The sequence below is a fragment of the Aphelocoma coerulescens genome (genome assembly GCF_041296385.1).
Source record: "Aphelocoma coerulescens isolate FSJ_1873_10779 chromosome Z unlocalized genomic scaffold, UR_Acoe_1.0 ChrZ, whole genome shotgun sequence".
Lineage (NCBI taxonomy): Eukaryota > Metazoa > Chordata > Aves > Passeriformes > Corvidae > Aphelocoma > Aphelocoma coerulescens.
Genome location: NW_027184085.1, coordinates 460630 through 483136, shown reverse-complemented (window position 1 = coordinate 483136; position 22507 = coordinate 460630). Strand labels below are relative to the sequence as shown.

The 22507-nt window shown below is 56.1% G+C and overlaps 2 long non-coding RNA genes across 2 annotated transcripts in view; both read left to right on the top strand.

Annotated features, from left to right (window-relative positions):
- LOC138103789 (uncharacterized) overlaps window positions 1-22507 on the top strand; it is a 104294-nt gene that overhangs the window by 5735 nt on the left and 76052 nt on the right. The window contains exon 2 of the long non-coding RNA XR_011147855.1: window positions 40-145. This is a non-coding gene — a long non-coding RNA (uncharacterized lncRNA). The remainder of the gene's footprint in view (window positions 1-39; window positions 146-22507) is intronic.
- LOC138103088 (uncharacterized) lies at window positions 9860-16527 on the top strand. Its single transcript, XR_011147656.1, has 2 exons — window positions 9860-10292; window positions 11128-16527. It is a non-coding gene; the product is annotated as an uncharacterized lncRNA (long non-coding RNA).

Below are 22507 nucleotides of genomic sequence, written 5' to 3'. Positions count from 1 at the left end.
CAAGATCATTTACGCTCTGTTTAATGTCCGATTCCGCAGCAAAGAACATCCGGAACTGGCACCTCACCCTCACGGACAGCAGGAATGTCTTGCATAGCTCTTGTTTTGGAATGGGAAGGGCCGTTGGGAGCTCTGGCAGGAGCAGGTAAGAACAGAAATGGGATCATTCTGGCTGCTGCTGGAGGTGGTTTTCTGCTTTCAGGCTGTTCTTCTGACTGATCCTTTCACAGCACTGTTCTAGGGCACATTTGAGGGTCATTCCAGGAATTTCAAACCAGATGAAAACTGGTGGGGAAAAAATGTGAACCTGATCCATTTCTGGTAATTCCAAGCTTCTCCCACAACACCGTTCCAGGGGAAAGCTGAGGAAAGGGTGAAGATGCAGAGGAGCAAGTGCTGTAAACCCCCCTGGCACTCTGACAGAGCAGACCTTGCCGTACTCCCAGCAGATCTCTTGGAGAAAGTGTGGGATGGCAAGGTTTTCCAGGAAAGCAAAAGGAGGGCAGAGATGAGGGAATAGGCTTCCAGTTATTCCTTTAGCTGAAAGCCTGGGGGAATTGAGAGGGGCCACAAGAACTGTTTGTGTAGGAAAATGGGAGTTTGGGGGCTGAATCGGAGTTTCTCTCTGGGGCATTTTTGAGGGAAAAGCTGAGGTGCTGTTTAAGGGAGGGAATGCACATTTTTGGGGTGGAAAAGGTTTAATCAATATTGTAGAGGAAGTAAAATGTTGGGGGTAAAAGTGGATGCAATCTGGAGGGGACAGAATGAATATTTTGAAGGCAAAATGGGGAACTCGGTAGTGGACAGAGGGGGAACATTTTGGAGGCAACACTTGACAAACTCTCTGGGGTGGAGAACGAAGACATTGAGGGAAAAATGAGGTGGTGAGCAGTGAGCACGTAGGGAAGGTTGTGGGGGTAAATCTTGAGAAAAGCCCCGTGGTATTCAAGAAATTCTTGGAATCAGGACGGAGGAATTCAGCGGTGGAAAAGCAGGGGAATTTTGCGGGGGTAAAACTTTAAAAGATCTAAGAGTTGAGAGTGAGTGTTTTTAGGTGAAAAGGATGTCTTGTTGAAGTTGGGCATCTGGATTGTGGCATTTATGGATCAGAGGGTGTGTTTCCAGAAAGTAGAAGATAAAGAAGACTCCCAAAGCCTCGGTAGCTGTGTTAAGAAATCCCTGCCAGGGAAGAAAGGTACCTAAACCTCCTAGAAGTAGGGACTAATTAGCATGGGAAGGGAAAAACCCAGCCCAGTGGGAGAGAGCAGGCCGGGTAAGGGAAGAGAAGGATGCCCTTAAGAAGAAGCAGGGAAGGGGAATTTCTCGGTTTGCTCAAATGTATCAAAAAGTTTGGAATCTGGGTCTGTGTGGAGGCCGGGATTTTCTCGGCCACATCCAGAGCCCAGCACTAGGAATAAAGTAATTCCAGGCTTTACAACGCCAAAAATGCAGTACCAGAGAGTTCTGTTGTCCCGAGGACTTGGGGGATATTTGGCAAAAATTTCTGGGGGCCCAGGCTGGACCGAGCTTTGCACACTCCCCGGATTCACGGGATCGGGGATTCCAGCGTGCCCTGCACGGGTTTTTCAGGGAAGTCCCAAATCCGTGTGAGCACGAAGCAGAATCCCCTGGGAGCTGAAGGCAACGGGATATTTCTTGGGAATTTTGAAGGATTAGGTGAGTCCTCAGTGTTAGGTTGGAATGAACGCAAATTGTCCGGGAGTTGCTGGTTTAGGGATGGCCAGGTCTGGATTTGGATTTGTGGGCACCGAGCGTTCCTTGTGTCAGCTTTAGGTCTGGGTTGGTGGGAATTGTCGGAGAAAAGAGAAGGGAATTGCAATGCAGAGCTCCATTCCTGGAGAAAGGATCAGGATGGGAGAGGAAAGGCTGTGGAGCTGCTGGGAGCTCCTGGAGACCAAAAGGATCTGAGGTCCGGAGGCAAAAGCTGTGGAACAAAGCCTGAAAAGGGTGCGGGGTGGGGCGGGAGGGGGAGGAGGGCACCGCGGGGGGTGGGGGGAAAGAGGGAAAGGATCCCTGCTCCGGGAATCCAGCAGGGACCAGGAGAGGATCATTTTCCATCCACTGCTCTCAGTGGAATCCTAATAAGGAAGGTCGAAGGAAAGTGATTCATTTGTTTGTTCTTAGGTTTGGAATGAAAGGTGCTCTTCCAGAGGGGAATATTCACCTGTTAAAATTCTGTTGGATCCAGGAAAAGAGGGAGGCAGCAGCTGGGGAATGAACGGGTGGATTTTTGGCGGATACAGGCAAAGGCATGGGCAGGGGCACTTAGGTAAAATACACTTCATGGGCAGCACCAGGAAAAGCCTCAACTGCCCTTTTTTTCCAAGCTCTGACATTCCAGAGGAGTAAGCAGCGGTCAGCACATGGCTCTCTAGAATTCCTTGGATGGCCAGTGCTTTGTTGGGAAGAGGTGACATTTGGAAAGGAACAAATCCGGGGATATAATTCCTGATAGTGAGGCCCTGGTTTTGATATCCTTCCAGCACCCGAACGCAACAGAGGGAATCCTGGAGGAGGAGGTGGAAAACGCTGTCGCTCCGTTGGTGGAATTCCTGGGAAATGGAAAGCAGCAGAAGCAGCAAGAGCAGAGTTGGAAGCAGGCTCCAGCTGGGTAAGGCAGACACCAAATCCTTTGGAATTAGAACTGGGCAGGGGTGGGAAGAATTAATTCTTCAATTTGTAGCCCATGGATTCCTGAACAGGATCCCGTCAGGGAAGACTGCAGGGATCAGCCTGGAGACTGTTCCCAGCTGGGGGCAGCGAGGCTTGGAATTGGCTGGAGGGAAGAAAGGGGGATCCTTTGAGCAGAAGGATCAGCTGTGAAATGTGGAGATGGCATCAGACAATTCCTCGGGAGGGTTCGGTTCCTGGGCCAAATGGATCTCCTGCCTTGTGAAGGAGCTCAGAGATCTGGGAAGAGCCCAACCAGCGCAGGGAAAGGACTGGCAGATAAAACTGCTGGGGAACGGTGGGGAAAAGCATCCGAACAGGGGGCCTCGTTTTGTACAGGAATGGTACAAAAAATTGTCTGAAAGAGCAGGAATCCAATGGGATTTACATGTTCCTTGGAGACCACAATCCAGTGGGAAGTCTGAGAGATGGTAACAAAACCTAAAAAGGCAAATGAGCCTAATCTGCCCAAAGCCTCCAATGGCCACATTCCCTGGCATTGCTGAGGAATTCAGCCGAGCTCCAAGCAAAAGGTGAGCCCCTATGGAATCCTCAGCTGGGACTCTTCCTGGAGAAGGCCATGGGATATGGGTTATCCCAGGTCCAGAGAATATGTAATTTCCTGGGGAAAAACACTTGGATCACTGCATCACTTATTGTTTTAGGCTCACCAGTCACCCGGGCTATCCAAGTCCGTCCTCCCCAGCGGGGAGAGCGGGAGCATGTCCGGACATGGAGAATTTCTGGGAGAGCCCGGGAGAAGGAAGAAGGCTCCAGCTTCACAGATCTGTGTCATAACCCATCCTGTCGGCCGCTCCTGTTTAAACCTGGTGGATTGGGCCTCTTGGATTCAACCTGAGCAGCGCTAATTGCTGGGAATGAAGCAGCCTTTGGTACTTCTTTTCCACGAAATCTCTCCATCCTGCCCTTCAATCCTGTTGCAAACACAGGAAAAACCTAAAACTCTGGTTTTTTCCCCCTCGCTCCTTTTCACTTTGCCTCCTCTTTTCTTGCAGGCTTTGGGCTATCCAGGCTTGGATGTGGATTAGGCAGAGCACCCTGTAAGCTCAGCTCCAGGTGGGATTGCAGCAGTGTTGGAAGCACCAGGGATTCTCCCAAGGTTTGGTGTGAGTAGCTGCATCTTGGGAGGGGCTGGGATTTTGTGCACTTCTGGCTGTCCAGGTACAGGGATGGGTTCCTGGGCGATCTAATGATATTATATAACGATCGTACAAGGAGATCTATATAAAAAATCTTCCATTGTCATCCTTCTCCCAGCCCCGCTGTGTTTTCAGGATCCTGGGGGCAGAGTTTGGGTCTGGACAAGGCTCTCGGGCACAGGGTGGGATTCTTGGGGTGCAGGACCAGGATTTGGACTCGATGCTCCCTGCGGGTCCCTTCCAGCCCAGGGAATGCTGCGATCCTGTGCCTCTGGGGGTGAAATAAAGGGGATCGGTGGGGTTTTTGCCCGCTGTGTTCACGGCCCTGCCGGCTCCGGGCGGGTTAAAGGCGCAGCTGCCCCGAGACAGCGGGACCGGCCGGGGCTGCTCGCTCCCGGTGCTGCCGCCTTGTGGGGAGAGCCCGGCACTGCAGCCCGGAACGGCGCTGGACACGGGATCGGCGTGGAACAGCAGCCCAGGGAATGCTGAGGCGTCCCAGGGAATGCTGAGGCGTCCCAGGGAATGCTGAGGCGTCCCATGGAAGGCTGAGGCGTCCCCTGCCCGGGGCACTTGGCAGCAAATCCCTGATGTTGAGCGGAAAAAGGAAAGTTCTGGGTTAGTGGGAGGAGGTTTCTGGAATGGAGTTGGGACAGGTGCTGATCCACGCATGGAATCACGGGGTGGTTTGGCTTGGAAGAGACCACCAAGATTATTTATGCTGTTTGTTGTCTGATTCCACAGCAAAGAACGTCCAAAACTGCCACCTCACCCTCACAGACAGCAGGAATGTCTTCCATAGCTCTTGTTTTGGAATGAAAATGGCTGTTGGGAGCTCTGGCAGGAGCAGGTAAGAACAGAAATGGGATCATTCCGGCTGCTGCTGGAGGTGGTTTTCTGCTTTCAGGCTGTTCTTCTGATTGATCCTTTCACAGCACTGTTCCAGGGCACATTTGAGGGTAATTCCAGGAATTTCAAACCAGATGAAAACTGGTGGGGAAAAAATGTGAACCTGATCCATTTCTGGTAATTCCAAGCTTCTCCCACAACACCGTTCCAGGGGAAACCTGATGAAAGGGTGAAGATGCAGAGGAACAAGTGCTGTAAACCCCCCTGGCACTCTGACAGAGCAGACCTTGCAGTACTCGCAGCAGATCTCTTGGAGAAACTGTGGGATCACAGGGTTTTCCAGGAAAGCAAAACGAGGGCAGAGATGAGGGAATAGGCTTCCAGTTAAGAATGGTTTGGTGGGTGTAGGAATGATTCTTGTATGTGTGATGCTTCCCTTTTTATTCCTGAATAATTAAAAAATTCTTGCTTTAATAAACCATTTAAATTTAGGAATTTAAATTTGAGAGGGAACAGTGCAAAAATAATACCGGGGGAGGTCATGGAATGATGGAATGGTTTGGGTTGAAAGCCCCATCTCTGAGCCTGTTCTGGGCAGGCTCCTGCCCATCGGCCACTCGGTGCAGGTGGACATGGAAGTCATGGAGGCGTTCAGGGAACGCTGATTGTTTTTCCCTGCCTCTGGCAGTCAGGTCATTACAAAGACTAATTGACCTCTTCCAGTGGGGAGACATTTGAACAAGAGGTGCCAAAAAGAATTGGAGCTTCTGCACGATGAAGTCTGCAAGAATCCAACTTAAAATCCCCCCTGGATGGTCACCGGTGCGATTCCCACGGACTGGTCACCTTGGCCAGGAGTGTCCAATCCTGCTGTCAATGCACTGGACCAGGATGTCATTTTCATTTCATGTAAAGACCCTCTGGGTGCCCCCCAGTCACTGGAAGGACCGGACTGGGCTCCCAGGGCAGTAATTCCAGGTGTTCTCTTCATGGGAATAGCACAGGGGCCTTCCCCTTGCCCAGAGGAGCAGCCAGTGCCTCCCTCAGTCCACAAATCCCCAGGACAGAACACAGAGAAAGTAACAGGAATATGGAAATCCCCCACAGTGGGAGATTCTGGTGCTCTGGATTAAATTTTGGATTTATAATGTTAAAGGGAGGGGGGTGTGGAGGGGTTTTTCTCCCTCTCCTGTTCATTATTGTTACCACTGCTCTTGTTGCTCTCACTGTTATTATGTGTTGTCATTAATCTCAAATGATTGTATTTGTCTTGGTTTCCATTCTTAAACTGTTCTGAGCTGGAATTTTGTCTCTGGTCTCTTCCCCATCCCACGGGGGGTGAGGGAGCAGCTGTTGGTGCCCAGCTGGGGTCCAGCTGTGGCCCCGGGCACTTCTGGGGGCTCCGAACCCGAGGGACAGGAGCGGTTTTGGGCTCACAAAAAGAGACCCAGTGCTGCGTTTCGGGGGCTCAAAAGCAGGCGCAGAGCTTAAAAGCAGAGACTAAATCCTGCATTGTGGAGTCCTATTACCGCAGGCCGAGGCCCTAGGGTATATCACTGTGTCCCGCAGCCGCAGGGAGGAGGAGGAGGAGAGAAGATCCAGCAGGCAGGAATTGTGCAGCAAGATTCATTTCTTTAATTATTTTACAAACTCTATTATAGACTTTTTTCTTCATAGTCTAATTGGACAAACGATCAGCCTCCCCTTGGGGGTGATTGGCTAAAATCCTAAAACATCCACTCTCAAAATATTTTTCTACTGTACCATTATCAAGACTTTTCAAGGTTGCAGGTGGTGGTTTGGTTGTTTACATTCCCTGCCACCTCTTCTGTGAGAGAGAGAAGTCTCTCACAGACTTAGAAAATAGCAAGAGAACCCTTGCTAACAGCATTTCTCTATCTAAAGAGTCCTGAGAGCAGGCTGGTATGGCCAGAGCTGGGACTCAGAAACAGTGACTAAATCCTGTTTTCAGGGCTTGAGGAAGAGAATGAGTCCTGTGTGTTTGGGCTCACAAAGAGAAACTGAAGTGCTGCATTTTGCTGGACCTGAATCAAAGCCCAAATGCCGTGTTTTGATGCTCAAAGCGGGCTCTTCGGGCCAGGGCGAGTCTGTGTCTCTGAGCTCCGAGTCCTGCCTTAGGCACAGCCCGAAGCCGGGCTCCCCGGCCTCACGCAGAGCTCGGGAGCAGCGACTCAGCGCCGCGTCCGGGGCTGGCGGCAGAGCCCGGGGCCGCGTCGTGGGGCCCAAGGCGGGCTCCGGGAGGGGCTCAGGGCTGAGCGGAGCCCGGCCCGGCGCGTCGGGCCCGGCTCGGGATCCCGGGGCTGCCCGGGCGCTGGCACAGCCCCGGCTCCCCGCGGAGAGCCGGCCGGAGCAGGAGCGGCAGCGCCGGGCTCGGCCCCAGCGCCCGTCCCGGAGCGGCTCCTCCCGGTCCCGATGCCAGCCCCAATCCCGCCGGGGAAGAGGCGGCGCCGCCCGGGACCCGCAGCGGCCGCCGGCAGGACCCGGAGCCCCGGTCCCGGGAGCGGCCCCGGTGCGCGGGGCGGGCCCGGCCCGGGAGAGAGGGGCGGGGCCCCGAGCGATGGAGCCGCCCCCGTGCCGGGCAGGGCGGGCCCCGGGGCCGGGCGGGGCCGGGGCTCTGGGGCGGTCCCGGGCGGGGCCGGGGGCGCGGCTTCAGGGGCGGCCCCTAATCCGGCTCAGGTGCGCGGGGCGGGGTCCGCACAGGTGCGCGGGGCCCCAGCGCGGCTGCGCGGGGCGGGGCCGAGGGGATTTAAGGCCCGGAAATCGCCCCCGCCGCCATTTGCGCGCTCAGAAGTCGGTGAGGCTGCCGCCGGGCCGGGCTCCCCCTCTTTCCTCCCCCTCTTTCTCCTGCCCCTATCCTCCTCCTTCTTCCCCCGCTTATCACCTCTTTCCTACCCCCCCAGTTCTTTCTCTCCCCCACACCCTCCCTTTCCCTCCCAGCCCCCCTCCTGCCCTCTCCCCAGCGCCCCCCACCCTCTCTCCCTGCTCCCCTGCGCATCCCCGACCCCCCCAGCCCTCCTTTGTCCCCCAGCCCTCCTTTCTCCCCTCTCCGTACCCCGCTCCCCAACCCGACTCCCCTCTCTTCCCCTTCTCCCCCTCCTCTGACCATCATCCCTCGCCCTCACCCGGCCTTTCCCTTCCCCCCTCGTTCTCCCCAACGCACCCCGACTCCTCTCCCTACCCTATCTCATTCCTTCCACCTCCCCGTGTTCCTGTTCCCGCTTTCCCCCTCTGCACCTTGACGCCCCCCCCACCTGTGCTCCGTCCTCGTCCTCCCCCCCCTCCTTTCCTGTCCCCCCACCCCGCCTCTCCCTGCACACCCTGAACCCCCCACCTGCCCTCCTTCTTTGACCCCCTCTGCTCCCTTATTCCCGTCCTCTGTCCCGTCTTTCTCCCGCAGCCGCGGGGCTCGGGGCGCCGGAGAATAAAGCCCAGAGGGCCGGAGCCCGGCGCCCCTGCCCTCGCTGGAGCCCCACACGGGGCCGGACCCGCTCGGCGGGTCCCCTGTGCAAACAAGAACACCGCCGGGGCTCCGGCTTTCCACACACACACTGGGGATCCCCTCCTCAGGAGGGGGTCCCGGGAGGGGGGGGTGGGTTTCAGGGAGGGTGGTGGGTTGGGGTGGGCCCCCTCCGGAGGAGGGGGTCCCGGGGGGGGTGGGTGGGTTTCGGGGAGGGTGGTGGGTTGGGGTGGGCCCCCTCCAGAGGAGGGGGTCCCGAGGGGGGGGGTGGGGGGGGTGGGCCCCCTCCGGAGGAGGGGGTCCCGGGAGGGGGTCAGGGTGGGCCCCCTCCGGAGGAGGGGGTCCGGGGGAGGGGGGTGGGGCGGAGGGGGGACTTTCCCCCCTCCAGTCCCCGCCCCCTCTCCCGGACCCCCTCCTCCGGACGGGGCTCCCCCAGGCCCCCTCCCCGGGGCCCCCTCCTCCGGACGGGGCCCCGGGGGGGAGGGAGGGGGGCGGGTGGGGTGGGGGGGAAGCAGAGGGGGTCACGTCACTCTGCAGCATGAACAGACATAGAGACCACAGGCCAAACCAACAGCTCCTCCCGTCGAGCCCCCCCACCCCACCCTCCCTCCCCCCCGGGGCCCCGGTCCGGAGGAGGGGGTCCCGGGGAGGGGGCCGGGGGGAGCCCCGTCCGGAGGAGGGGGTCCGGGAGAGGGGGCGGGGACTGGAGGGGGGGAAAGTCCCCCCTCCGCCCCACCCCCCTCCCCCGGACCCCCTCCTCCGGAGGGGGCCCACCCTGACCCCCTCCCGGGACCCCCTCCTCCGGAGGGGGCCCACCCCACCCACCCCTCCCCGGGACCCCCTCCTCCGGAGGGGGCCCACCCCAACCCACCACCCTCCCCGAAACCCACCCCCCCCCGGGACCCCCTCCTCTGGAGGGGGCCCACCCCAACCCACCCCCCCCCCCCGGGACCCCCTCCTCCGGTGGAGGGGGCCCACCCTACCCCAACCCACCCCCCTCCCTGAAACCCACCCCCCTCCCGGGACCCCCTCCTGAGGAGGGGATCCCCAGTGTGTGTGTGGAAAGCCGGAGCCCCGGCGGTGTTCTTGTTTGCACAGGGGACCCGCCGAGCGGGTCCGGCCCCGTGTGGGGCTCCAGCGAGGGCAGGGGCGCCGGGCTCCGGCCCTCTGGGCTTTATTCTCCGGCGCCCCGAGCCCCGCGGCTGCGGGAGAAAGACGGGACAGAGGACGGGAATAAGGGAGCAGAGGGGGTCAAAGAAGGAGGGCAGGTGGGGGGTTCGGGGTGTGCAGGGAGAGGCGGGGTGGGGGGACAGGAAAGGAGGGGGGGGAGGACGAGGACGGAGCACAGGTGGGGGGGGCGTCAAGGTGCAGAGGGGGAAAGCGGGAACAGGAACACGGGGAGGTGGAAGGAAAGGTGGGAGACAGAGGGGGAGGATTGAGGGCAGGTGTGGGAAATTGGGAGTGGAAGGGGAGCAGGGTGAGGGGGCAGGGGGGACGCGGGATGGGGGGGGGGGAGGAACGGTGGAGGAGGGGGGGGGGATGGAGGGGTAGGGCAGGGTTGAGGCGTGTAGGGGGAAAGGGAGGGGGGATGGGGGGGGACCGGGCCGGGGGGGAGGGAGGGGAGGGCTAGGGGGGAGAGGGGGGGGGGGTTGGGGGGGGGGGTGTAGGGGGTGGGGGAGGGGAGGCAGAGGGGGAAGAACAGAGAGGGTTAGAAGAAGAGAAGCAAACACAAATATAAAGAAAAAGAAATACAGAGACACAGAGATATAGAAATATAGAGATATAGAACCCGGTCCGGCCGCAACCTCTCCCACCGAGCCCCGAGCGCGCAAATGGCGGCGGGGCCGATTCCCGAGGCTTAAATCCCCTCGGCCCCGCCCCGCGCAGCCGCTCTGGGGCCCCGCGCACCTGTGCGGACCCCGCCCTTCACACCTGTGCCGGCCCCGCCCCGCCCCGCCCGCGCCTGTAAATGCCGGCGGATCCGCGCCCGCTCCGCTTTGTGCGCTGGATGCTCATTCTGCTCGTCCCGGGCTGCGGCGGGACCGTCGTTCGGAGCGCTGTGCGGAGCCCGGCCCCGGGGGCTGCTCCCGGCGCTGCGCCGAGCCCGAGGCGCTGAGGTGGGACCGGGAACGGGGTCCGGGGATTCGGGTCCGAGTCCTGTCGGTGTCTGCTGGGGGTCCCGGGCCGAGCCGCTTGTCCCTCGGCGGGCGGGGTGTGGCTCCTGGGCTCGGAGAACTGAGGTGGGATTGGGGATGGCATTAGGGATCGGGATCGCCGCGGCTGGTTAAAAGCCGCTCCGGGATTGGCGCTGGGGCCGAGCCCGGCGCTGCCGCTCCGGCTGCGGCCAGCGCGGGGCTGCGGTCCCGCCGGAGCTCCGGCTACGGTCCCGCCGCGGCCGCGGGGAGCCGGGGCCGTGCCGGGCGGGCGGCGCTTCCCCGGAGCAGGCGCTGGATCGCGCCTGGAAGCGGGCGGGGCGCGGGGACCGCCCGTGCTGGCCCCGGCACCCCCAGAGGCCGCCGCTCCCGCATCGCCGCCCGCCCCGTGGGCCGGAACCGGAGCGGCGGCGCTCCCGGCCCGGGCCCGCCCGCAGCCCCCGCGGGGACGCGCAGCTCCCCCAGCCCCGGCGCTGCCGAGGCCGCCGCACCCCCTGCGCAGAGCAGCGCCCGCCTCCCCCCGCCCCGGGGCCGCTCCCCCGGGGGCCTCCCGCCCAGCGAGCGCGGCTGCAGCGCCGCGGCCGGGAGGAGCCGCTCCCCCGGGCCGGGCGCTGGCGCCGAGTCCGCTGCTGCCGCTCCTGCTCTGACTGCGCCCGCTCTGGGGCCGGGGCTCGGGCCGCTCAGCCGGTACCTGATGCTCTCCTTCCCCCCCCCCCACTTTCTCTGCGCCTTGCACTCTCCAGTGCAAAAACCTCTGGCTTTGAAAGTCCAGTGGAAACTGTTTCTTCTTTATTTCCAGAGCACAGCATCTCCTGAGTGGGAATGGATACACAAGGAGCACCAAGTCGAACCCTTATGTGAATGCCTCATCTGAGCCTTGAACCCACACCTGGCCATTCTCAGCACCCTGCTCCAACCAAGCCAATCTCAGCTCCTGCCAATGTCCTGCCTGGCATGGCAATGCCAAGTGCCAGCAAGGTAATTCCTTTGCAAATACAGCTCCTTCTTTTATGCTAATGCTGCTTTACACCCCAGCCCCTGCCATGGCCACAGGGCAGAGCTCCATGGCCAGCACCTGATCATGGAACACCACAGGTGATCGCTTGGGGGACAGCACAAAACTCTTCCCATAGCCCTGATTTCCTGCCCTTTCCAGGATTTCCCCAACAGCTGTCAAGGTGCTCATTCCACGTCCCTTTCCAGGGAGAAAGAAGCAAGGCAAGTCCTGAGGGTTCACTTGCTCCATGGCCAAAGTTCTGGAGAGTGTCAGAGCTGCTCCTGCCTGCAGAGGGGCATTTCCCGCAGGTGAGTGTTCACAGGCCAAAATCACAGTGGCGGCTGAGGCAGCTTTTGTGGCCCAGAGCTGCACAGAGCTCTCAGTGACTCCTGCTCATTCCCAGGAGTGTTCCTTGGTGCTCCTTCTGTGTGTCCCAGCTGGCAGGGAACGGGGGGAGGGAGAAGGCCAGCAGCCCCAGGAAAGGAACCAGCAGCTCTTGTGCTTTGGATTTGCAGAGAGGAGCTGTGCCTGCAGTGTCCTGCCTGTGGCACACAGCATGCCAAACACACATCCCGGGAACGGGCACTGGGCTGCCTGGGCAGCGCTGGGATGGACATGGATAAAGGGCGGCCCCTCGGCCAGGGGCTGCTCTGAACAGGCACCCGGAGATGCTTCGGCCCCGACAGACCCCACTGACGCCCCAAAAATACCCCAAGGAACAGCTGGCACCGGGGAATGTCGGCACGGGCTGTTTGCAGAGGGGCTCAGACAGCAATTCCCGCTGCCGACCTCCCACACACCTGCCAGCTATGTCCCAGCCACCCAAAATGCCTTCCCTTCCAGCCTGAGGACATCATCCCTCAGCAGCGTTAAAGCCAAGGCAAGCTTCCCCCACAGCAATGAAATGCCAAGCAATGCCCTCAGAGATGCCTTCAAATGAAAGGTCAGAGGCAGAGAAATCTCTTTGGATTGAGTTGGCAGTTTTTGGGGAACCAGCTGGAACTGCACAACTGATGGAAAGCTTTCACAGGTGGCTCACACTGCAGGTGCCCTGAAGGCAGGGATGTGCATCCCTTTCCTGAGGGAAAAGAACTTCCAGAGGCTCTGCAATGAAATTGCTCCTGCAGGGAGAGAAGTCCTCCCGGGGGCACAGGGGCTGCCTCAGCACGGGCTGGGAGCGCGTCCGGCCAGCGCCTTCTCCTGCTTCCAAATATCACCTGGAGCCCGAGCTCGGGGGGTGCAGGCAGCTGAATTCCAGGGAACTCTGTCAGGTGCCCCAGGGACATGGTGGGGGGGGCTGGGGGATGAGGGTTACAAACAGCAAATTCTATGGAACATGAAGCTGTCCTTGCCCTGACCCTGCTGAGCTTCCCTGGAAGCTCTGCTACTTCCTGACACCTGCTGTTAAATAGGCAGCTCTGCATGGGAATATCCATGCTCCAGGAGGCACTAGGAGGCTATTCCAGTGGCAATTCAGGGCTTTGGGTAGAATTCATGTGAACTAGCAAAGCCTAACCCCAAATCTGGGCACCACACAGGGAACAACCTTTGTGCTGCCCTGGCAGCCAAAGCCCCTGGGCTGGGAAATGTCAGCAGGCAAATGGATAGAATGATTTAAATCCCAGCATCCCCCAAAGGGACAATCCACTCACCTCCCTTTGCTCCCAAAGTGTCCACTCTGTTCCCCACAGGTGCCCTGGGGATGCCAGGGAGGTCCCTTTGCCCACAGTGCCTTTCTCCTGCCCCTCTCCAGCCCGAGGCCTCTTCTCCCTTCCCTGCCAGCTGCTGCCAAGGAAGGAGGACACAGTGAGTCCTGAGTTCACCTCCAAATAGTCCTTCCCTCACCTTGAGATGATCTGAGACTTTACCCCCAAAATGTCCCCATCTGTCTCCTTCTGAGTTCCTCATTTTTTACAAGGAAGCATTCTTTCTCTGCTCTGGAGATTACCACAAGATTTGCCCCCAAAACTTTCCCCACCTGTCCACTACCTCTTTCCTCATTTCCACCTCAATATTCTCATTCTTTACCCTACAGACACTTTCAATTTTTACCCCTCAGAACTTCCCTACCTGGCCATAAAACCTCAGTTTACCCCATCAAGTGCATTCTCTCTGCTACAGATCACCTCAGATTCTACCCCCGACATTTTCTGTACCTCTCCACCACGGAGTACTTCATTTTTACTTCAAAATACTCCTTTTCTACCATGGAGATTCCCTCAAGTTTTACCCCCCAGATTTACCCACCTGTCCACAGCAATTCCCTCAGTTTACCTCAGGATGCTCCTGCTCTCTCCTAGAGATGACCTCACATTTTACCCCCTCAATTTTCCCTACCTGCCCAATTCTGATCACCTCCTTTTTACCTCAAAATAGGAGTTCTTTCTTCTACAGATTAACTAGGATTTTATGACCAAAATGTCTATTTTGTCCCCTGTATACTGACCAGATTGTAAAACCAAAACCACGCAAGTTCTGTCTGTCTTATCCCCAAAATGTTCATTCTGTCCCCTACAAATTAGGTCCGATTTTTTTCTCAAAAACACTTACTGTTCCTCCATAATTACCTCAGGGTTTGCCCCCCAAATTCTACCTCCTCTTGACTACTGGTCACCTCATTGCTTCCTCAATATGTTCATTCTCTGCCCTACAGATCTTCCCACGTTTTACACCCCAAATTTCCTTGCCTAGCCCCAGTGACTGCCTCAGTTTATGTCAGTGTGTCATACTCTCCCTAGAGATTACCTCAAGTTTGACCCCCAAAATTTTCCTTAACTGTCCACAACTTATTACCTCATTTTTACCTCAAAATATTCATTCTCAACCTCTAGATTATTTCAAGTTTTACCCCCCCAAAATTCCCCTACCTGTCCACTACTGATTCCCTCTTCTTCCTTCAATATTTATTTACTTTCTACCACATAGCTTCTATCAAGATTTACCACCAAAGTTTTCCATCTGTCTACTACTGATGACCTCATTTTTACCTCAACATGTTCTTTCTACAGCTTATTTAATGTTCTTTTTACACAAGTTTCCCTACCTGCCCACAACTGATTCCCTCATGTTACCTCAGTGTGTTCATGCTCTCCCCTAGAGATTAGCTCAGATTTTCCCCACATGCTCAGTACTCATCACCTCATTTTTCCCTCCAAGTGATCATTCTCTGCTCTTGAGATTTTGTCACGCTTTGCCTCCAAAATTTTCTTTATTTGTCTACTCCTCTATGCCTATGCCAAAATATTCATTCTGTCCCCTACAGGTTACATCAAGTTTTACCCCCCAAATTTTCCTTCCTCTACAATATTAACTCTTTTCTGCCCCAAAAATGTGCATTCTCTCTCCTAAACATCACCTCAGCTTTTCCCTCAAAAATGCCACCTCGCTCCCCTCGACATCCCCTCCCATTTTCCTACACAAACAATTCTTGTGTCCCCTCTCAGTCACCCCAGGTTTTCCCAGTGAGGAGCTGCAAGGAATTCAGGCAGGGCCAATGACACCAGGGAACAGCTGTAAATTCAGAGGCAGAGAGAGAAGATCTACCAGGAAAGGGGAAAGGTTCAGAAGACATTTCTGCAATTAATTAATTAATAATTATTTCCAGTTCCCCACTGAGAAGAACACAACCTCACAGCTGTTAAGGCCTGACGGTTCCCTGCAGGGAGAGCTCAGCACACGTGCCCAGAGGCAATCCCAGCATCTGAAAGAAAGAAAGAAGCAGCAAAAGGTGATTGCTTCTCTTTCCAAGTTATTTCAAGTGCTCACACCCAAACCAACCTTTGCTCTTGATTCTGGCCGGGTGCATGGTGAGCGGTGGGCACAGGTCATGTCATCCATGCTGATGTGAGTGATGCTTTCTGGGGGAAATCAGCTGATTTCCAAAGTTCCCTTCCTGCCCTGTGCCTGATGTGCACAGGAGAAAACCCCTTCCCTGAAGGGACTTGTGCTCCCTCTAATCCCATTTGCCCAGTCTGTTCCATGGGGATATTGCCAGCCTGGGGCAGCAGAGGCACCCGCAGCTCTCAGCACTCTCTGCTCCAAGCACAGCTCTGGGCTCCTTTGCAGACTGCCTCTGCCGTGGGGTTTTCTCCAGGAGAAGCCAAGGAATTGCTCATGGAAGGGTGGAGATTAAGTTAGCCCAAAGGGAAGCAAAGAATAAGTACTCCAGGAAGAGCCCTTGGGAGCTGCTGGGCTGAGGTGGGAAGGGGACATTCCTTGCCTGCAGGGCCAATACACAACAACCTCCAACCCAAAGCACAGACTGGCAGGTGGGGTCTGACAGCACCACTCTGACAAACCTCCTTGTCATTCTTCCCTGCAGTGACTTTTGCAATCAAACTCTGAAGCTGACAAGCCCAGCAGCTCTGTCCATCCACTCTGGAAGGAAAGGATACTCCAGGGATGAGGCCCATTCCCAGCAAACGCTCCCAACACAGCCCGGAGGCACCGCTGGAGCTCGGGTGTGGGGCTGGGAAGGGCTGCCAGGAGCACGCAGCCCCCAGGTGGGGTGGCAGCGGCAGCAGCAAATTCCCACAGGCTGATGGCACAACAGAGAGACAAAGGCCAGCAGTGTCCACGGGAGGTGCAGGGTTAATTCTGCTCCCTGCCCTGCCCCATCCCTGCAGGAGAGCTCCAGGGGGGAGAGAAACTCTCAGGGTGCCCAAAATGCAGCATCTGTCACCCTGATCCCGCTTCAACTCAGAGTGTGGGGCCAAGCTCCCCCCACAGGTAAACACTGAGCTGACCTGGTCAGGCTCAAACACAGCCCCAGTTCTCACCTCCAGCCTGCTCCTGGGGCTGCTGCCACATTCCTGACAAGGTGCCAAAGGCCCCTTTGGACAGGGCTCTCTCTGTCTCAGGTGCTGGGCACTGCAGGGACCAGGGCAGCCCCCTCTGGGGACAACTGGGGATTCATCCCACACCACGGGCAGGACCAGGGGCCCTCCAGTACAGGCTGGTGGGGCCAGAGCTCCTTGGGTTTGGCTGCTCAAACACCAAAGCTTTTGGCAAAGATGGGACAAGTTAAGTGGGTTTTCCTGCCCTGAGAGAGAGAGGAAATTGTTAAAATTAAGCATGGAAATTAAGTTCACTGTGGAAGTCAAAGGCTCCTGGCTTTCCCACTCCTGTTCTGATTGCTCACTAGAGGGTTTTATCCATAAAAAAATGAGAGGTGGCACCAAATAAAAGAACTCTTTTTCAACATTTTTCCCCTACTTTCTTTCACACATAAAAAGGATGTCCATTTTTACTTAGTGCATTCTTTGCCTAATTTTAACAGAACTGTTTTCCTTCCAGGCCCCACTTGTGGGTTCTTCACTCCTTTGCCATCGGACTTTGGACAAAGGAAGAGAAGGATCGGCTCCACACGGGTGTCATCCAATGGGGAACACCCCCTGTACCAGCCCCAGCCTTCTCCAAGCACGCTGCCTCACTTTCCCCGTTCTGGATGCTGGCTCCAATCCAGTCTGAGTTCTCCCCTGTTTTCCATGTCTAAGGACAGGAACTTGTCCTGGTCAGGGTGTAAGGCCTTAAACTGCACATTGATCTGGGGGGCTGTGACTGGGATTCCAGCAGGGAATTCACTGTTTTACAAATAAAAATTATTCCAGGGAGCTGCTGCTTCACCACACAGTGTCAGCAAAAGAGAGAAAACACTAAAGGTGTATCCAAAAACAAGGATGAAATGATTCCTCCTGCTTTTAGTGGGATCAGGGCTTATGCTGCCCTGGAATGACAAAGAACTTCTCCCTCAGCCCCCCAGAGAGCCCTCGAAAAGCCAAAGTGCAGCAGGGAAGGAAGGAAGGAAGGGCATCTGCTGGGGCAGCACAGGTCCAGCTGCTCATGGGGACTGGGAATGAGTGCGGAGCCAAAAGCACCTTCCCAGGCTGGAGGGGCTTGCCTAAAGCACCACCTCTGGGAAGCAAAGGGCTATGGAAGAAATGGAGTGGGAATTTACAATAATAATCATCATGTATCGGGAAAGAGCAACAACAGAAGCAACAATCATTCCAAGGGAGCAGGAGGGATGCTGAGCTTGAAACGAGGTTTGAGTGAGGCAGCAGCTCCTGGGAGTTCTAACCCACAGCTCCAGCTCTGCGATTCCAGGAGCACTGCAAGCTCCTACTGCCCCGTCCCCGGCTTTGCCTCCTGCCAGTACTCGGCACCTCGGGCACGGTTGGGTGCGAGTGCTCCAGTGCTGCTGCCCCGAGGGAGTGGGAAAATGGCCATTAAACCACTTCCCACTGGGCTGGCTCCGAGCTCGGGCTGGGGAAAACATTTGGCACCCCTGGCATTTCAATGAAATCAGTTTCCATCACTTTGAAGAGGCACTGAATAAACCCAGGGCACATAAGTAAACCTCTCCCCATAAGGACAGCCCCAGGGAATATACAATTATTCCTATGCCTGGCCAAACAAACCAGCAGCCAGGTTTTGGGAAGAGACTCCAGACTCTTATCTCCTTCCCTGGCTGTAAAACACTTGCAGAGGCTTTGGAGTTCATACAAGCTTGTCAGGATTTGGATACTTCATGTAAATTCCATTCAGATACTGGAATGGAAGTGTCCTAAAGGCACCTCCACTCAGACTTTAATTTTAAGCCCTCTACCACCAAAGAATTTAGATGTTCTTTTCTTAGGAACACCCCACCTCTGCTTCTTTAGGTGTCTCCACGTGGGACATAAATTAAATGTGGACAAATTTTAGAATGCAGCTTCCAAGTCAAGTTACCTGCTAGGAAATTACTTCAGCTCTCTGGTACCTTGGGCTGTTTTAAACACAGCCTGGCCCTTCATGGCTGAGGCTCTGAGCTACACAACTTGTGAGTGGGCAAGTAGCAGCAGCTGAGGTCTCATCCCAGCTGTACACAAAAACAGGGAGTGGGGGCTGCACTTGGATACGTGCAGGCAGGGTTGGGCCCCTTCTGAAAGCTTCAATCCCTGTTTTGCAGAGATTCAATCAGGGATAATGACATTTTCACAAAGCTCTCTTAAGGCACGTGAAAACCCGAGTAAGAAAATGGAATCAAACCCTTTGTTCCACTGGCCTCACGCCCCAAATTCCAACGGGACAGACAAGTCCCTCTCCTCGGAAGGCAACGTCTCCTACCTGGATCTGTGCCTTCCGCAGCCTTTGGTGGCCGCTGTCTCCATCCTCCCACACCTCCTCATCTTCCTCCTCAGCAGGCCTGGCTTCCTCATCCTGCAGAGCAAGCACAGGGACAGTCACCAACCTGCTCATCCCAAACCTGGCCAGCAGGGATGGACTGCTGGGACCCCCTGGACGGTCACCCCTCTGCTGGGCACCATCCCTGCTCTGCAGTCCATTCCCGTTCCTGGCCTGGCATCTCCTTTGAATGGGATGTTAAACCACAACCACTTGCTCGGCTGGGTTTTGGGACATCAGAGACTCCCCCAAGGCAGTGGACAAAGCTCCTGTTCCCACACCCTCTGCCTCCCAAAGCCCTGCTAGGGCCAGGCAGAGCAAAGGAAACCCCTCACTTCCTGCTGGAAATTTCCTCTTGTGCTCGGAAACCCAGGGAAATCGTGGCTGCCCCATCCCTGGAAGTGTTTGAGGCCAGGCTGGCCGGGGCTTGGAGCACCCTGTGGATGGAATGAGGTGATCCTTAAGGTCCCTTCCCACCCAAACTATTCTGCCATTCCAGGATGATTCTGTGATCTCTCCCTGCATTTATTTTGCATCGCTTCCTCTCTAATTTGAATTCCCAAATCAAAATGAGTTTTTAAAGAAATCATTTAAAATTATCCCAGGAATAAAAAGGGGTGCATCAAACATACAAGAATCATTCCTACCTCCATCAAATCATTATTAATTGGAAGCCTCTTTCCTCATCTCTGTCCTTAGTTTTCCTTTCCTAGGAAACCTTGTGATCCCACAGTTTCTCCAAGAGATTTACTGGGATTGCAGAAAGCTTTGCTCTGTCAGGGAGGCAGGGGGGTTGACAACACTTGTTCCTCTGCATCTTTATCCTTTAACCAGCTTTCCCCCAGAATGGTGCTGCAAGAGAAGTTCAGAATTACTAGAAATGGATCAGGTTCACCTTTTGTCCTCACTCTTTTCCAACTACTTCCAAATTCTTGGAATTATCCTCAAATGAGGCCTAGCAAGCTACTGTGAAAACATCGATCAGAGGAACATCCTGAAAAGAGAAAACCACATCCAGCAGCAGCCAAAACAATCCCATTGCTATTCTTACCTGGTCTCCAGGTGCTCCTGCCAGAGCTCCCAACACCCATTGCCATTCCATGAGGGTGAGGAGGCAGTTTTGGATGTGTTCTTTGCCATGGGATGGGAAAACAGAGCCCAGAGGGTCTTTGTGTCCCTTCCAAGCCACCCCATGATTCCATGATACCATCAGCACCTATACCAATTCCATTCTGGAAAGCCCAATTCCATTCCTCCCATCAACTCAGAATTTCTCCCTTCCTCTCTCTGCTCCACATCAGGCATGTGTTGCCACGTGCCACAGGCATGGGATGCCTCAGCATTGCCTGGGAATGCCACTCAAGGCTGCCCTTGTGGCCTCAGCGCTCCAAAATGCCCAGCTGGCTCCCGTTCCAGCTGGGAATGTCCCAAACAGCAGCGTGGGCTGTGCCCTCTGCCATCCCACCATTGGGGCAGCTCCCATAGAATGTGACTGACTTACTGGGTTTGCAATTCCTGGCTTAAAAGTCAGGTGGTTGAATATCCTCTCCTGGGAATATCCAGAAGACCAGAAGGCTCCCTGGAAGCCACAGGTCAAGGACAGAGTCAGATGAACGATCCTGAACTGGTTTTCAGGGGATGCATCCCCAGCCTGTGGCTGCAAAAACTCCAGAGCTGTTCCTTCCCCTTGGGACAGCCAGGGAAAACATCCCCAGCATGGATTTCTGACAGGAAAAACCTCACTGCTCCAGGCTACTTGGCTCCTCCCAAATCCAGGCCAGCACTCCAACAGGCTCTAAGGACAAAACAACAGGAAAGACCATCTCAGGGCACACGCCACAAGCTGGGCATCACATTCCTCACTGGAACTGGGCTGTTCCCACATCCCTGTGACAGTTGGGAGCATCTCCCGTTCCTCGCTCTTCCATTCAGGACAAAGAGACAACAGAGCTGTCAAACAGCCAGTGTGTAACCCCAACAATCCAGGGAAAACCACCTTGCTCTGGGGAGAAACATCATGCCCAGTTATGGAAAAAACCAAAGAGCGGTACTGGGAACACTCCCAGGCATGGAGGCTCCCAGCTCCGGAAATGCAGCTCACAGGCTTCTTCCCATGGGAACCCCAGTATTGCCCGGGATTGGGCTCAGGGAAAAAGTCCTGCCCATTCCACCACTCTGGCACAGACACCCCAGGAAGGTGTCCCTGACCATGGCAAGGGGCTGAACAGGATGGTCTGTAAGGTTCTTCCCAGCACAGACCACTCCAGGAGTTTAAGGTGGATTCGAGCAGCTCCTGAGGACATGAACACCACCCACACCTCCCACCTGGCTCAGCCCAGAGTCCATCCAGCACTCACAGAGAGCTGCTGGGAGCTGAAATTCTCCCTGCTCCCCCTGCCTGGGAAACCCTGCCTCCAGCTCCTGGGAAAGAGGAGCTGCATCCTGCTGGGTGCTCCCGGCTCTGGGCAGCTGCCGCCTTCAGGCGGGGGGATGGCTCGGGCAGCTCCGGTGACTGTTCCACCTCGATGATTTTGTGTTTTCCTGCATTTCCCTGGGCTGGAGGGGAGCAGGGGGTGCGGTGGGAGTGCGGGAAGGCAGCGGCAGGGAGGGCAAGGAGTGCGGCCGGGCACCGCACAGCGCAGGGGGGCTTCTGCTGGGAGTGGAGGGGCGCGACCCGGACGGAGACGTCCCCGCCGCTGCCGGCCACTGCCCATGGGGCTCCTGCCTGCCCCCGGCGCCACTGACCCCACACCCCGTGTCCCCACACTGGGAACCACCATGGAAAATCATGCTGAAACCTCTAATCCTGAGCCTGAGCCTTGACCTTTTACCCCCCCCTGACCTTTGACCCCTCGACCCATTCCTTGACAACCTGACCTTTGATCCCTGACCCCTGACCATCCACCTTTACACCTTGAGCCCTGCCCTTTGACCCCCCCCAACCTGAGCCCTTTGACCCTTGCCTTTTGACCCATGACACCTGACCCCAGGACCTTTGACCCCCCGAGCCCTGTGACCTTTGCCCCAACCTTCTACATGTGACCTCTGTGCTTTGACATTGACCACCTTGACCTTCGACCCCTGGACTTTCACCTTTGATTCCCTGACCCCCCAACCTATGCCCTGACTTTTGTCCCTTTATCCCCTAACCTTTAACCCCCTCTACTTTATACCCCTCACTGCTATTGCTGCCTGGAACCCCTCACTCCTGCTCTACACGCCCCAGCCCTCAACCCGTACCTGTCACTCTCCAGACTGCAGCTGTCATCCCTAACTTTTTGGTGTGGGGCTTGTCCTCCTCTGAGGGTTCCAGGGTTATCCCAGCACCAGGGTTACTGAGCTCTGCTGCAGTGAGGGTTCCAGGGTTGCTGCACTGTGCTGCTGGTGGGGGGAAAATGGTGCTGTCAGGGGTGGTATGAGGGCTGGTGCACCTTTTCCCTGTATTCCTAACCTCCACTGGGTACTCTCCACCCTGTTAGGGAGGCTGTTTGTTTGGCTGCACCCAAACCTTGGCGATGAACATCACCTCGCAGACAGGACGGGACCAAGGAAAAACAAAACCCAGATGGGGGAAAAAAAACCTCACAGCTGGCTGTTTTCTTATTATAAAGTTAAAAATCAGTTGAAAAAACTGAAAGGCAAAAATCCCACACACAAGGTTAGAACCAGTCACACACGCTCTCACAGACTGACACACGCAGACACAGACAGACACACACTCTCACAGACAGACACCCTTCTTCAGCTTACACACTGACTGCAGCCCTTACTCACAACACTCCACCGATGAAGACGCTTCAACACATCTTCCAACTGCTGCTCCCTGACGTGGAAGGGTAGATTCTGGGAAAAGCGGTAGCATCGGTGACTGCAGGGATCAGAATCGGCCTCGGGGACCTGCAAGACAACATGAGACAGTCTACAAGTAGCTGACAGCTCGGAGTTATCCCCATACACCAGGCCCATAAGTTTTCTACACAAAACCCCACAGCCAAGAGATGAACCACAAAGTTTTACA